Source organism: Schistocerca cancellata, chromosome 1 (genome assembly GCF_023864275.1).
Source record: "Schistocerca cancellata isolate TAMUIC-IGC-003103 chromosome 1, iqSchCanc2.1, whole genome shotgun sequence".
Lineage (NCBI taxonomy): Eukaryota > Metazoa > Arthropoda > Insecta > Orthoptera > Acrididae > Schistocerca > Schistocerca cancellata.
Window position 1 is genome coordinate 817,287,831 of NC_064626.1, and position 13,252 is coordinate 817,301,082.

Consider the following 13,252-nt stretch of genomic DNA (forward strand, 5'->3'; position numbering starts at 1 on the left):
GGCTATCTGTAGTTCTGACAGAATGTTTTCTACCCTCAGGGCCTTGTTTTGACTTAGATTTTTCAGACCTCTGTCAAATTCTTCTCGCAGTATCATATCTCCCATCTCATCTTCATCTACATCCACTTCCCTTTCTTTAACGTTGCCTTTAACTTCATCTTCCTTGTATAGACCCTCTATACAGGCTGGAAAGTATTTAAACCAACAAACTCTGGGAGGTCGCAGGGGACATCAAAACAAATATTTTTCCCTAATGTCATTTTTCCTATGAGGATTATTTAAACCGGTGGAGGCATTATTATGCTCTTCAATTGTTAGAGGCCGTATTACGATCTTCAGTTGTGAGAGGGCGTATTACGCTCTTCAGTTGTAGGCAACTGCTGTCCACTAATTTAGTAGTGCATTGTCCCTGTTTGCTAATTGAGAGATATACATGGAGTGAGTACACAGATTGTTGGAGCATACTATGTAGCGCACCACAACGGACGAGCTGCACAGTGGGTTTATCAGCAATAATATCCTAATCGCCGTATGCCGCATCACCTTTGGTGCTGTATACCAACGTGCGTGAGATCGGGTCATTTAGCAGATTACCTGAACAGGGATGCTGTCACACTAAGAATGCTGCAATTTGAGGAAGCTGTCTTGCAGCATGTGGAGTGGGATCCTTCAATCAGCACTCGTGCAATTGCACATTAACATGGGGAAGAATCAGACGAATGTAAGAACAACCCTTCGAGAGCAATTGTTACTTTCATTTCACTTACAGCGTGTCGACAACCTGGAACCAGTTGATCATCCACCCAGAGCACAGTTTTCACAGTGGTACCTGGAACAGTGTGAAATGCATCCTATATTTTCATCCTCTGTGTTGTTTACCGATGAAGCAGCTCTTCATTAATGTGTAGGTTGTGTTGTTGGGGACTGTTTAACTGCGCCGTATCTGTTACCTAGGCCATTAAATGGCAGGCACTATTACAATTTTATCGCCACAGCATTGCCAGAATTGAAGGAAGACGTCCCGCTCCCTACAAGACAACGCATGTGGTTCCAACGTGATGGGGCGCCGGCACATTTCAGTGATCATATGCATCGATTCCTGGACCGACGGTTCCCAGAAACGTGGATTGGCAGAGATGGTCCTGTATCATGGCCTCTCGATCCCCAGATATGTCGCCTCTGGACTTTTTTGTGTGGGGAGAGATGCGCAACTTTGTTCACGCAACTCCTGTTGCATCAGAAGAGGATCTGGTTGCCCAGATAGTAGTAGTAGTAGTAGTAGTAGTAGTAGTAGTAGTAGGCAGCAGCAGCAGCAGCAGCAGCAGGAACAATTCACGATACTCCTGGGGCTTTTGCCCAGGACAGACAGAACATGATCCGACGGTGTAACCTTTATTTACATGTCAATGGAGGCGTTTTTGAAAATCTACTGTAATTGAAATTGGGTTGTGTTAATGTGTTGTCTCTTGATCATAAGAAAATGGAAAAGTGTTCATTGGTTTAATTAATTTGCCGCCAGAGAAATCTTCCTCTACCGGTTTAAATACTCATCATAGGAAAAAATGACATTAGGGAAAAATATTTGTTTTGATGTCCCCTACAACCTCCCAGAGTTTGTCGGTTTAAATACTTTTCACCCTGTATACCCTGTATACTCCTCCCACATTTAAGTTTTTCCTTCTTTGTTTAGGACTGGTTTTACATCTGAGCTCTTGATACTCATATTGCTGCTTCTCTCTTTCTCAAAGCCCTCTTTAATCTTCTACTGGAGAGAAATTTGGGGGGTGGGGTGGGGGGGGGGGGTGGAGGGCTGTGTATCAAAATTATTCAGATAGATATATGCTAGAACACACACACACACACACACACACACACACACACACACACACACACACACACGTTTCATACCAGTACCAGTGCTGTCAGACAAACAAATATGAACACCATCGAATGTTATTGATAGTGAATATTAGTTACCAAGGGGGTGAGGTAGCACAAATCTGTCCCTATGTTTTAAGCAGAATTTAAACAGAAACCTCAATCTCTTTTTACAAGGTCACTTGGTAATTTGGCCTCAACTGCTTCTTTAATAATACTATCCCAATAGCTAGAAGTGCATACCATACACCGTAGGGCAATTGTGCCAAAACAATGTTCAGCAATAACAGATTTGCTCAGTTGTAAGCATCTGTGATGTTTATGCTCAATACACCAGTCGTCCACAGTCCTGATATTGAGACAGGGTATACATAAGGTCCGGGAACACTTTCAATTATTTATTGCAAAAGAACTAAACATTGTATATGCGAACCACGAGTGACCCAGCAGAAATCAATACAGTAATCGAATTCTTGCCATACCCATCCCAGCATGACATCGTCGACTGTGGCAGTCACTTCCCATATTCTCTCTCAGAGCTCTGCTACGTCACGTGGTAGAAGCAGTACATATACTGGATCTTTAATGTGTCCCCACAGAAAAAAAGTCAGGCAGGGTGAGATCTGGTGATCAGGGAAGCCATTTCATGAAACAGCTGTCCCCTTCACTAGCACGGCCAATCCATCAAAGTGCAGCTCCATGTTTAGGTACACACCAACTTCAGGATGAAAATCGGGTGGAGCCCCATACTGCTGAAAGATGAACGGAGAGTCAAACTGCACTTGAGGCATCAGCCATTGCTGCAACATGTCCAAGTAGAAATATTCAATGACTGTGCTATCAGTGAAGAAGAATGGCCCGTGCAGTTTTTGACATGACAATGCACAAAAAAACATTTACCTTTGAGGAATCACGCTCAAATTCAATGCATTCGCTTGAATGCTTTGTACTCCAGATTCGACAATTATGCCTGTTCAATTTCCCATTTGGGTGAAAATTGGCTTCATAGCTAAAAATTAAGCAATCAACAATGCCGTCCCCATCCTCATTCAATTGTTGCAATTGCGAACAAAACTTAAAACACTTTTCTTCATCATCATCACTGAGCTTCTGCACTAGCTCCAATTTAAACGGTTTCATAGACAGCTTCTGTCGCAGGACTTTCCACACTGTCATTGGAGCCATTTTGAGTTCACAGGATGCACAAGACACCAATTTCTTTGGACTCCTTTTAAATGTCTCTTGTGCATTCTCCACATTCCCTTCACTCACACTGGGACATTCATTTCTCTTTGCCAGGCGCAAGTAACTTGTCTTAAGGAATTTGTCGTGCCAGAGGTAAACGGCCTTCCTTGTTGGTGGCTTCTTACCGTACTTGGTTCTAAACATCTGTTGAAAGCTGTAGCACACTTGTTTTTGTCGAACTCCAACGTACAGAAAGCTCGCTCCGCACCTGAATTCGCCACGTTTACCACTTGCGCTGACAAATTACCAAACTACGCTGTGGCAGTATACATGAGGAAAAAAAAACTTTCAGGGTTTCTTTTCAAAATGACATATGTATGATGTCTGTACAATGTTTGGTTCTTGTGAAATAAATAATTGAAAGTGTTTGTGGTTTTTATGTACAGCCTGTATAACATGCAATAATTGCAAAATACACCTGACTTGTGCAAACCAAGATCATCCTTTATGAATTCCACAAGAATCCTAACCTTAGATTGAGAACAAACAAATCTTTTCAAATTCTATTTCCACAGAATACGACCAATCCTGTTGGAAATGCTACCCACATAAGGCAAACAGGTTGTAGGTTTTGGTGCCATCTTGTTATTGTCATTACTTATCCAATTCATGGTTCGTTAATGGTGCAAGGCGCATCTGATCTATCTTTCACTATGACCATTCTAGTCAAAGGTGGCTTCCAGATAGGCGAACACAGCTGACAAATTTCCACAGTCTGAAATTACATGGGCCCCATGAACCAAGAGAGAAAGAACCCCTTCATGCTGAGCTGGACGGTGACAATGATCATCCTGAAGATACATATCAGTGTGTGTTGGCTTCCTGTAAATGTCATGTCACAATGTAACAACTTCTCTCCTAGACAACACATCAAGGAATGGAAGTCTCCTCTCCCCCCACCCTCCCCCCTGCCCCCACCTCCATGCCACGTATATTCAGATGGATTAAATTGAAATGTCCTAAAAAGCCATTTAAATTCTAACTTCCACAACATCTATCAAACACAACTCACGATCCGGCCTCACAGTCTTACTTCCACAAGTAACTCACTCCTACCCTCCAAACTTCCCAGAAGTTCTCCTGCATACCTTGTGGAACTAGCACTCCTGGAAGAATGGACATTGTGGTGACATGGTTTAATCACAACCTGGTGGAAGTTGTGTTGGAACAGCTGGTGGTTTGCAATCCATTATTTCAGAAAATGGTGGATTAACACTGTGAAGGCAGGTTGTGAGTCATGCTTGGATAGCTTATTCAGTAGAGCACTGGCCTGCAAAAAAGCAAAGGTCCCAGGTTCGAGTCTCAGTCTGGCACACAATTTCAGTTTTCCAGCAAGTTTCAAAATGGTGCTCATTCCACTGTCGAGTGGAAATTCATTTTGCAAACAAAAACACTGTCTACATAACTGAGAAAACACACAGGTTTCAATGCCACCGACTCCATGGCATATTCCTCAACGTCTTTCATAAACGCAATGGCAATAATAGTGGGTGGCAAAGGGCTCCCCATTGCTACTCTGTCAGTCTGTCCACAGAAATGATTGCTGAATAAAAAGTAAGTGGCTGTCAGCATACGTCGAAACAGGTTCATTAATTTAACATGAAACCTATGCTCAATTACCCATAATAAACCAGACCCACGTGAGAGTGAACAAAAGACCACATCAAACTTACTACAATGTCAGATTCATCAAATGCAGTCCCTCTAATGAAAATGAATGTATGAAATCCATGGGGTACTTCATAAAACGCACATACCAACCTAATAGTGGGCTCAGCTGAGTAGCAATGTGATTTCCTACAAGGCATGTAGGAGCACCAATGTTACTGACAACAGGCCAAATAGGAACCCCTTCCTTTGTGTTAACTCAGGGTGGATGCTGATGTTATCTTAAAAATGGACAAGGGCAATGCTACAGTTGTGCTAGGAAAGCAGGATTAAAGTTCAAACAATGCAGGCTCAGTGGTGACCAACCAAAAGGGGTTGAGGGGGAAGACTAAAAACCTACTGAAGAAAACATCCATTTCCATAGATATTATCAAGAGTCTTAACTCTTACTGTTTATCAATTCTGATTGATTTCTCCAAATTTATTGGCATAACCTGTCCTGCTGTTGAGAGTGGAGCTTAGAATTAAATGTTTTCTCTCTGCAGATGAATCTTTTCCATACCCCAATACTCGGTTCCACTACCAGCAACGAGCAATTTTCTTGTGCCGTTCCTCTTTTTTTTTTTCTCTGTACACAGACCTTCACATTACTTTTTTTGTTCTACTTAAGCCAACAGTCACAAACAGAATTTCAATTCATAATCACATGTAGAAATGAGCTCGTCCTATACTATACTACACTATACAGCCTTATCTAAATGGTTTAATACTGCTGCTTGGTCCCTTACAGGTATCTTTGCTGCTACTCTGTTGAGGTGCATCTCTGACACCAAAATTTTCAGAAAGAAAAGGTGTTTCTATGACATTAGTAACACCACAAATTATTTTTTGGTAGTATAATATTTTAAGAAATTAAAATCAGAAGTAGAGGACCAGAAAACTAAGCCAGAAGAAAGTTTAAAGGCCAAAATCGGTTAATGGAGAATGTAAAACAGACCATGAATTGTTAAAACTAAACGTAATGGAAGAAATGGATCAAATGTCTAAACTTCACTCTCGGGCACATACCAAAGTAGACAGGCAAACTGAAATTTGCCAGAAAGACATGTGAGAGGTAGAAAATGATGGTACTCAGAAGTATGAGTAATTAGGTAAACATATTTCTGGAGAGGTTGGAAGTAAAGAAAAACTAGCAGAAACTTTGGACATGTTGGACAGCAAAAATCTTCACGACGTTTACGCAAATGGGAACTTCCATCTGTTACCATAACATTTTTTGAGAACATTGCAATATGGTGCTATATAGCGTATCTAGTATATATTAGTGTAGGAGGAGAGAGGAAATGGCCCAAGATACATGCCAAAAATATATACAGTGGAGCACAATTCGTTCCAGAATCTTATATATAGTGCGAAACACTCATTATGCAAAACAATTTATTCCACATAAATTAATGTAAAATACGATAATACATTCCAAGCAGAAAAAGTACTGAAAGTTTCATCTTATTCGTGCCTTTTATTCAAAGAAAATTATACATTCCGTTTTAAGTACTTTATTATTCATTATATATAACTAATTCTATTTACTAGGAAGCTATCTATAGTCATGTGTTCCTGCTGACACTTCAACACTTGGCGGAAATGCGACACAGCATTATCACAATATAAATTTGTAGCGTGCTTAGCCAATGCTTTACTAGGGTAATGATTTCCAATGTATGATGCAAACAATTCCCACATTTTCAGCATTTCTCTAATTGCACTAGAAGATTGCTGCTTTGCTGTTGCCCCCTCCTCCTCCTACTCAGAAGAAGAAGAACTCCTCTCGACAAATTCCTGCTGTGAAACACATGGCAACTCACATTCAACAATGCACTCCAGGCAAAGCTTCTTCCAAGCAGAAGTGAGAGTTCTCTTTGTAACCACTTCTCATGCCTTTTCAATCATTTTGACACAGGCAACAATGTTGCAGTGATATTTCCAAAACTCACTGCAAGTGAGATTGGTAGCTTCAGTCAACTGAAACTTATAAATAATCTGTTGGTTCTTAGGCCAGCGTAACAGAGTGGTGCTGGGCGGTAGAAATTGGATTTTGATTAATTTAAATTTTTCAAGGACGGGTCTTATAGGCCTGGAGAATGGGCAGGAGGGTCGTCCAAACATGCAAGACAGGGAGTGGCAGATTCATCTCGAGCAAACATTTTTTTCATTGAAGGACCAAACACTTCACTTCACTGATCCAACCCCAAGAAAGATCACGTGTCACTGAAGCCTTGTTGTTGGACCTCCACATCACATTTAACCAACTCGTCTGGCCTTTACACATCTTGAAGGCTATGGAGTTTCTAAATGGTAAACAAGCAGCAATTTAATTTTCAAATCTCCACTTGCATTGGCCCAGAATAGCAGTGCAAGAAGGTATTTCATTGGTTTGTGAGCAGGCAATTCATACTCCTCTGCTGTTACAAAGGTACGCTTCGGCATCTTTTTCCAGAATAGACCCACCTCACCACAACTAAAAACCAGTTGCGGTAGATAATCCTCAGAATCTACGAACATCTTGAAGTTATTGATGAAGCTCTATGCTGGCTGTTTCACCATGCTTAAAAATGCTGTGGATGTCGGTTCTTCTCAAACTTCTTGAACCACCCACGGCTTCCCTTAAACGCTTCTTCTGCCACTTATGATCCTGGTGTCTTCTTAACGAGGTCAGAAGCAAAATCATTCTCGACTTCTCACAAATGCACAAATGGTGTTCTTCTTAGTGGTGCCACCTTGCAATTGCTTTTCATTTATTCCTTTCAACATCATCCAGAATACGAAACTGTTTTTTTAGATACACGTATCACTCTCTTTGAAGCCTCTATCTCCTTAATCTAGTCCTTGTTCTTGAGGATAGTGCAAATAGTTCCAGTAGACCGATTGTATGTGTGTATTAAATCAGCAACACTCACTCCACACTCGCGTTTTTCAATGATTTTACGTTTCATTTCTAAAGTCGTCACCTTTCTCTTATGATTGTCTTATTGTGGCTTTAACTTCGGGGACATTTCTACAAAGGTTATCAAAATTTGAAAACAAAAGAACACTGTGTGAACACAAGTTTAGAAAAATGTGTGATCACAAGCTGTACTAAAATGGTAGAAGAAAGAGAGCTAAACACAGATTTCATATGTACTAAAGACATTGTTAATATGCCGACAATGAAAGGTGTTAATATTGTTGAATGTTTTCCCTTTGTGTAGGAACAGCTAGTGATGTCACACTACATAGTCATCACTCATTATGCAAAACATCACTCATTAAGCGAATCATTTTTTCTTACAATTTCTTTTCCTCATTATGCGAACTGCGCTTGTGGGAGGTGCTCGTTAACTGAGGTTCCACTGTATAAATATTGGATCATAGTTGAGATTTAGTGGAGAGAAGTAGTGTTTGATTCCCTCACTTCTTGGAGGAAAGTAACTAAAACATGTACCACTAAAGTATAACAAAAGGCAAAAAACAAAATGATGTAGATAGGAAAGAAAAGAGACTTGCAACTATAGGGCGACAATGTTTGTATGTAATAATTACAACTGCTGGACAAGAGCTTAACCATGCAACCTAACTATTGATGACAAATAGTATTAGTGAGTAAATAAATTAGTTTTTCGAATAATGCCAGAATGGAGACAACCAACTTACAGAAGTTACTCAGACTCTTACATTACGGAACTTCCTTAAAAACGCCATACAAAGCAAATGAGCCATTGTATTGAGAAAGAATTTACCAATGATGATGTAAGAAGACGTAACAAGAATTTGAAAGTAAGATATTATGAAGTACACCACGAAATTGGTATTTCATTAATGAAACCATTGTGCCAAGCATTAACATACAAATATAGTATTGCGCTTAACTGATTGTAAAGGACAAAGTTTGGAATGAATGTCAGTGTCAGTGTATGTATAAAACACAATAGCATCATAATGAATAAAGAAGAATCTTTTTTATCAGTATTTGAACACAATAAACTTACTTCAACTGTGAAATTTTAAAATGAATAAGTCAAGTCATTGACACATTCAGTCTGAACTCACTTCATATTTGTGTAATTTTGACCCTAGAAAGGTATGGTGGTGTTATACTGGGGGAAAATCTGTTGCGTCTACTCATTAGCTCTCAATTACAAAATGATGGCAAGGTGCACACTGTAATGGATCTGGGAGATGTTATTTTTTTACCGTATTTGTCGATACCGAATTGTAAATGTTTTCTTATATTTTTGTCAGGATTTATTATAATTTGTCTTATTATGTGTTAATTTGCTTCTGTTTTTGAGACTGAAAGCATATTGATTACTATTAGAAAATGTGTCGAGGAGTGGCAAAGAGACTGGTTACAACTGTACAACTGGAAGATTGTGTGTGGTGTGAAGCGTCTTTGACGTTGGAGTCTTCTTTGATTGTAGTAAGTCGGCAGCTAACTCTTGGTGTGTGTTGACCATGGTGTTGACGGAAGAACAATGTGAAGAAAGGTCGCCGTCATAAATAATTTTGAAGTATGTTACTATTATTTTTGTATTAACTAAAAAGAAGAAACTACATTTGAAGAAACTGTATTTGAAACACCAAAATGAGAGAAACACGTTGAACCACGTCAATTCTGCAACCAACAAAGATGCATTGTGGAATCATACTTAGACAACTGAAGCCAAGACTATATCGCCGTGTAAACGTCTAATGGAAAAGGTACTGTCACGAAATATGGCAAATTTAAGTAAATAAAAAATAGTGAGCATATTTTCAACTTGTGTCTCAGCCGGGATACAATATTTCAATTGTGGACTGTAGTCGGATAGCCGCATTTCAACACCAGCCCTAATGACTCCTCCCATCTTCCTAGTATGGTTACAGCTGATGGCAGTAAGACAACCAATGATAGTTACTCCTCTTATTTCCCAAAGTTAACTGAAAGTGGGCTAATAACGGAGCCCACCACAATGTTTGGGAAAAAGTGAGTACTCAGTGTAATGAGCAAACTTTTCTTTTTCAGGTACTGACAAATTTAAAAATGCAAGATAAACAAAAAGCTGTATCATCTGTGGCAAAAGATGATAATTCTCTTTGTGTTCCAACATACCTTGGTGTGCATGAAAAACAAGCCCCAAGCACAGGCTACTTGCCAATTATGTACGAATTTTTCATTGTTACTTCCTCACTCCCCCGAACTAGTGGCTAGAAAATTTATGTTTCAGCAATGGCGAGCTGAAATAGGGAGAAGTAGACTACAAATTGCGAGCAGCATGTTTAGGACCATTTCCCATTACTCATTTAAGTAATTTACAAGTCCTTTTGATGTGGCTAAAATACTATAGCAAGGGAACTAGGAGTAAAACTCACTGCCACACTTCACAAATACTGTGGTCGGAAGCGAGCTGACTTGGGAATCCCTTCTCTCGCATCTGCAAGTTGTGATGGGTTTTGCCACGCAACTTGTGTGTGTGTGTGTGTGTGTGTGTGTGTGTGTGTGTGTGTGTGTGTGTGTGTGTATGTATGAGGAGGGGGGGGGGGGGGGGGGGGGAGAGAGAGCAGATGTGGGGATCCAAGAGCTGTCCAGCAATTCTCAAGTGTCCCCCTATCATTCCACTTCTGCAGTGCTGTAGTTGGCCCAGTTACTGCCTGCACCGAGGATGACTGGATGACCCATGGTCATATGGTAGTAGGTTTTGAGGTGTGGCAGACAGAGGAACTTCCTGGGAGACCAATCTAAAGGCCTCCCTGATTGATCTGGTAAACAGGTTTCAGACACTGTCTGTGTCCAAAATATCTTGAGCACTCTTTTTGAGGAAGCCTCTCAGCTTGCAAGGTCTGGGCATTTGCTCAAGCAAGCTGGGATTATCGGTGGTTGGGAACTCCGTTGATAGGTGCATGATGGAGCCCCTTAGGCGTATGGTTGCCAATGAGGGAAAGAATTCTAATGTTCATTCTGTTTGCATACCTGGGGAGAGTCAACCCAGGTTACTATGTGCAGCACAGGTTGCAACCAACTGCAGGCAGAAGCTCAGTTCAGTACCAACACTATATGTCACAGTGTATCAGAAGATATTCTCCATGGTTTGGGGCAGCTATCTAAAGTGATAAATAAAACAGTCAGTCTTGCTTGTAAGATTAAGGCAGAGCTCACCATCTGGCTACATGTATAGAGGGGACGGTGTGGAGCAGGCTGGGAGGTTTTTTTAGGTTAAAGGGTCTCTCTGAAGTACATAAATACAATCAGTAAAGGAGCAAGCCAAAATCAGAATGACAGCAAACCTTGGAAACTTTATTACTATAATTAAACATTGTTATATAACTACCAGGAAAGATCCAGAGCTCCAAGCTCTCATAGAAAGGACTGAAGCAGAAATCGTTGTAAGCACTGAAAGCTGGCTGAAACTGGAGGCAAGTTCAGCTACACTTCACCAAGGGCTTAATACCACTCATTTGGTGGCGGCACATTTGTAGCTGTTAAAAGTACAGGGTGCTCCATTTAACTGATGACCACAAGCATGGCATTTTGTTCGCCGGCTACACAAACCAGTTGAATGAGTCCTACGTCTTCCTGCAAATGCTGCACTACACACCTTTTCAGACAGTGTTATTTCAACAGTGAAACAAACATCACGAGTTTAACAGTAAAGTCTGTGAACCCATAATGAAAAAGACAGAATTATTCCTTTCGACAATTAGTGTTTATTTATGATTCGTATGTGCATACAAATTCCACTTGTATTGTTTGGACAGAAGTTTCCAAGTATTAGAATTTTGAGCCGTGATGCTGATTATAAATTAGTGAATAAATTTTGTGAAATGCGAAGTGTTCATGACAACAAGCATAAATGACTACATACAGTGCTAACAAAAACTCACTCTGATAACATTGCATACTGCCTGGAAAATTTCCCTAAAATGTCTAAGACATTTTTCACGGCAAACACAAATTTCTTGTCCTCTGTAAAAACAGCTGCCAAGTTACTTAGCCTATGGCCCTATAAAGTAACAGTAGCCCAAGTACTTAAACCTGGCGATCCTGTGCACAGTTTTAGATTTTGCTAATGAGTTCTGAAGCAAGTGCACAATGATGAAATGGATCCTTACCTCATTCTATTTTCAGATGAAATTTGGTTCCATTTATACATTTTTGTTAATCCCCAAAATTTTCAACACTGGAATTGCAATAGATCTATTCTTCTTCTTATTCTTCTTTTTCTTCTTCTTCTTCTTTGTGAGGGATCCCTTCATGTTTAGAAAACAGGAGTGTGGTGTGCAGTTAGCAGTGAGACAAACCTTTTGGTAGAAACCACACACAACATGCAGTCAGATTTAGATCTAATCATCTTCCCTGCAGTCAAAGGCTCCACCACTGTCGTGGTGAGTCTCAATGACTTCCTGAAGAAAGGACTCTACCAACTGTCTCACTCCTCCACCTACAGGCACTGCAGACTGAGCCCATCCCCGAGGTCAAACATAACCTCCAATCCTACTGAAATACATGGGGCCTCCCCAGAACATCACACACGAATCCATCTCCCTCTTCACCCCAACATCCCCCTTTCTTCAGGAATTAGCTGAGATTCGTCACAAGAGTGGTGGAGCCTTTGTTTGCATGGAAGACGATTAGATCACAAGGTTTGGAAGTTCCTCCCTACTATTACTTTATAGAGCCTTAGCCCAAGTAACTTGGCAGCAGCTGTACAGAGGTGAAGAAATTTGTGTTTGCCGTGGAAGGTATCTTAGAGACATTTTAGCGGAATTTTCCAGGCAGTATGCAATGTTATCAGAGTGAGCTTCTGTTAGCACTGTACGTAGTCGTTAATGCTTCTTGTCATGAACACCTCGCATTTCACAAAATTTATTCACTAATTTGTAAACTGTAGGGCATATGACGGAAAATTTCCAATTTGAATTAATTAAGGAGTCCTTTAGTGCAGATTGCTGCGTGAAGTCGGGCATTGTCGTGCAAAAACCAAATTTTGGATGTCAGCTTTCCTCAGCGTTTGTTTTGAACTGCTCTTCTAAGGCTGTGCAAAGTTTGACAGTAACGAGCAGAATTTGTGGTTGCTCCACGTTAGAGAAAAATCAATAAGAAGCACACCTTGCATCTCCCAAAACACTGTCGCCGTCAACGTCCTTGCTGCAAACATTTTCTTGGTTTTTGGGAAGACCTTGTGTCCCCCTCTCCGTGGACTGTAATTTAGTATTGCAATTGACGTGTTTCACCCAAGTCTCGTCACCGGTTACAATTCAACCCAGTAATGAATCACCATGTTTGTGGTATGCCCCCAATGTTGCCCTCATTCGTTTTCTTCATGGTGCTCTGTAAGGATTTTTGGCACCCATTATGCACAAAATTTGTGGTAGTATAGCTTTTGAGTGAAAATTTCGAACAAAAAAGTCCGTGAAACTTGTGGAAAAGAAAGCGAAAGCTCCGTAACTGGGAAGCGATGGTTTTCACAAATTGTTTCATCAACTTTAGTGACAAGATCATCAGTCA

General features: G+C 40.5%; 1 protein-coding gene across 6 annotated transcripts in view; it reads right to left on the reverse strand.

The window, feature by feature from the left end:
• LOC126188174 (E3 ubiquitin-protein ligase RNF19A-like) overlaps positions 1-13,252 on the reverse strand; it is a 359,822-nt gene that overhangs the window by 55,588 nt on the left and 290,982 nt on the right. The window lies entirely within an intron of this gene.